This window comes from Pteropus alecto, unplaced genomic scaffold (assembly GCF_000325575.1).
Source record: "Pteropus alecto unplaced genomic scaffold, ASM32557v1 scaffold134, whole genome shotgun sequence".
In the NCBI taxonomy this organism is placed as follows: Eukaryota; Metazoa; Chordata; class Mammalia; order Chiroptera; family Pteropodidae; genus Pteropus; species Pteropus alecto.
The window spans coordinates 6,926,303-6,930,062 of record NW_006436283.1 but is presented as its reverse complement, the minus strand read 5'-3'; the positions used below and the strand labels follow the sequence as shown (position 1 = coordinate 6,930,062).

General features: G+C 47.1%; 1 pseudogene; it reads right to left on the bottom strand.

Annotated features, from left to right (window-relative positions):
* Window positions 1–1,088: 1,088 nt before the first annotated feature.
* On the bottom strand, window positions 1,089–1,206 carry LOC112480119 (annotated as a pseudogene).
* Window positions 1,207–3,760: the final 2,554 nt, after the last annotated feature.

Genomic DNA, 3,760 nt, shown 5'->3' with positions numbered 1-3,760 from the left:
GGGTATGATGTGTTGTCTTCGAGTCTAAGGAAAGAACTTCTAGCAACAGCGGAATGTGCCAGAAAAGAAAGAGAAGACCCGGTGAGAAAGGATCATCGAGTTTGTCAATGAAGAAAGAGACATTGTTGACCTTCGAGTGACAAGGTCACCAGATGACTGAGGCTGGAAGCCTAGCTCTAGGGGATTGAAGAACGAATGTCTTAGAGGGGGAGGAAGTACATTTGAGAAATATATGTGAACTGAGAAAAGGAAAAAGAACAGTGACGTCAAAGTCTTTACGGGGATACGAAAGCCCTGTATGGGTTAGTTAGCGGCGATGTACACTGGGAGGAGCCACCTCTCTAAGCCTTGGGATCTCGATGTGTCGATATGCATATCTACCATGTGGGATCATGGCAAAGATAAATTAATATGTGTGAAAGTTCACAGCACAGAGCACGTCAGTTAATGGTCGCGTATCAAATGTCTACGTATGCCCTCCACGTCTTCGGGTTATTTCTTCCGTTTTATCATGTCGTTTCAGACTTAACTAATTGCCCCTCAAATGAATGTCCCTGTGCCCGCGGAGATCAGACTGGAGCTAGTCGCAAAACCGTGCCTGTCATTTAGAGAAACCCTCCGATTGCACCTGTGTCTTGGATCCCATGTTGTCTCGAATTGCAAAGCAGCTTTTTGGGGACCTGTCACAGAGGACGAGAGCCCTCAAAGGTGGGGACTCAAAGAGTTCCTGTTTATTTGCAGCAACCAAGAGCATACAGTTGTTCTCCCGTATGACAGGAATACCAGAAACAATAGCCAGACCACGTACTAAGCCGAAACGAACTGCCTTTCACTAAATTCATCTTGTGAAGTTGGTATAATAATCTTCATTTCGCACATGAGAAATGTGAGACTCAGAGGAGTTTAACGAGGTGTCATTTGTTAGCGCATGTGGCAGTGTCTAGGACCCATGAATTCTACCATCACTCTGTTTTTTTTTTTTTTTTTTTTTTTTTTTTTTTTTTTTTTTTTAGGCGAGGCAACCCTTGGTTGACCTCACAGATTGCAAGGACCTTGTCAGCTTACAATCCCTTATTTTTTATTTTTTACGCTTACAGCACTTGGTCTTCCATGTGGTCTCCCATCCAAGTACTAACCAGGCCCGACCCTGCTTAGCTTCCGAGACCAGATGGGATCCAGCTTGCTCAGGGTAGCATGGCCATAGACCAGTTTAGGTATTTTGAGACCCAGAAGTTTGTCTAGCACTTCCCCTGCTTCCATGAGCTGCTGCCCAGAAGGAGAGGGGCCTGAGGTCATCCCTGACCCAGACCTGTGTGGGACAGTCACAAGATGACTGTGATATCAGCATAGGTATGGTCAAGAGCAGCCAGAATGAAGAATGAGTCTGTTCTCAAACAGTGGCCCAGATACCAGACGCAGAGCAGAGCCTTGTCATCCCACTTATTCAGAGGCAGAATTAGACCAGGTCCACCAGCCACAGCTTGGACTTTCCATCTGGCAAATCCCAACAAATTTTCTGCCTTCCCCAATGGCCCATCAGCCACCAAAAGCCACTACTTCATGGAGACAGAGACAGCTCTGGCCTTCACACACCACAATAATTGTGTGGTGGCCAGCCCCTTAAATGACTCCACCCAACTCAGACACCTTGGAACAGGTATTCTCTGAAGCATGCCCGAGACTGTTACCTCTCTATATGAAGTAAGCTGAAAGATGAAAGACCAAGGCGATCATTTTCGTCCGGCTTATGCGTAATTACGCATTCATCAGTCAGAGCTTTAATTACCAGGAGATAAAGGTACCATTAGCGTTTTGAGGAAAACTGGCTCCAGCAAAATGCATCTCTTTTGTCTCCCAGCCAGTGACAACTAACTGTTATCCTCGGAAAGGCTTAGCAGGGAGACACCAGCCTAAACCATAAAAGGCCCTCAACCGTAAAAGACGAAGCCACCGAGTTAGGCACGGCATTCACTTGTGGGAGATATTCTGTGGCTGGGAAGCCCAGCTTGGCTTCCAAGGCAAGGACATGCTTCCCTGATGACGTCAGAGACAGAGCAGTGGAGGCGTGGATGAAAAGGGGAAGGGAAACTTGGGAGCCTTAAAGTATTACCTTGCTACTCCCTGGCACGAAATGCAGAATCTCAGGTTCCACCCAAACCCTACCGAATCAGAATCTGTATTTACACGTGACGGTCCAGGCGGTTTATACGCACATGACAGTGTGAGACGCGTTAGTTACTTCAGAAGTCCTCACAGCCCAGCACTACACGCCTTCTGCTCACCGTTGAAACCAAAGATGGGGGTTTGCTCATCTCTCCTACTTGCGCTTGTTAAAGAGGAAAACTGGAAGCAGAAATATGTGTGGGTCTAGAGAGTGTTTTTCTTTTGTTTTGTTTTTAATATCTGGCAGGAAAAATAGATTTTTTTCCCCCCTTCCAGAGTTGCTTTTAAAAGTAAACATCATTGAATGGGAGCAAAGTGGGGGCGGAAGTGAGGACCGTAAAACACACACACCACGTCAAATCGAAATGATTAATAAAGCTGAGAGGCAGAGCGTCCCCCGGCACAGGGTGCGATGCGACAGACAGGTCAGGGCAAACGCCGGAGTGGATTTCAGTGCCTCTTGCCTCAGGGCTGGAACAGGCAGCAACAGAGAGAAAACCATTTCACAATGAGGAGACTAGGAAACGGGCAAGAAAGAAACCTCAGGAAAGGGGGGACAGGAGGGTGAGAAAGAATCAGACAGGGAGAGGAATTCCTTGGGCGGCAGGGGTATAGGTGTGGAGGGACGTGAGGGGGGCCTCTAGGCCATACCCACAAGATCGATTAGCGGACCATAAAGGTCAGGCATCCAACCCGGAGTTCTGAATAATTAGCCCAAGTTCTGAGGGGTGAGGACAGCGTTGGCTTTTAATCCTGATGCCGTCATTTATTAGAAATGTAAATCTGGAGGTAATGTAAATTTTCTTGCTAAGCCTCAACTTCCTCATCTGTAAAACGGGGATAATTCTATCCGCCTCATAGAGCCGTAAAGATTGAATGGGATCATGTATGTCAATCCTCAGCACAATACCCGGTACATACCACACTCCCCAAAATGATGTCTATTTTCACTTACTATTTTCTCAGCAAGTGTTCCCAGCATTATTAATTTTCCAGCACATTTTTTTCTCTTGGCACTGACCTGAATCTGTCTTCTGAAAAGAGGGCTGGGGATGATTCAAATGTTTTTATAAGCACTGTCTTTTGCTCTCTTAGTGCTGTCAGAGTATGATCTCTTACCTCACTTGTTCAATCTTTCGACGATACTGACAGCTTAATGTGTATCAGCCATATTAACTAACTAAACTAGCACCAACGGTATCAAAGCATCCACGGAAAAGAGAGCACGGTGAGAATGCGCAAAGCCAGGAAAGTGCCCAGCATCCTCTCTATCACGCGGACCTGCATCTTTTATGGCCCAGCTCTGAAAAATGGCAGGATGGAGTTTGAACTGAATTCCTGGGCCTCCCGGAAGTGGATCCATGCTCTCAGGAATGACTCCAGCTCAAGATGAGCAGCTCTGTAATTCCTGTGTCACACGAAGCGTTCCCTGCACACTGTGTCCCTCCGATGAGGCAACGTGGTGCCAACGAAGCTAGGCTCAGTCACTCCTTAAGCGGCTTCTTAGCACTGTGACACGGTCGGCATCCCAGACCAGATCATCTGCCATACAGACTTACGTCTTTTGTCCCAAGGATGCTGGAACGGGAAGGCAGGT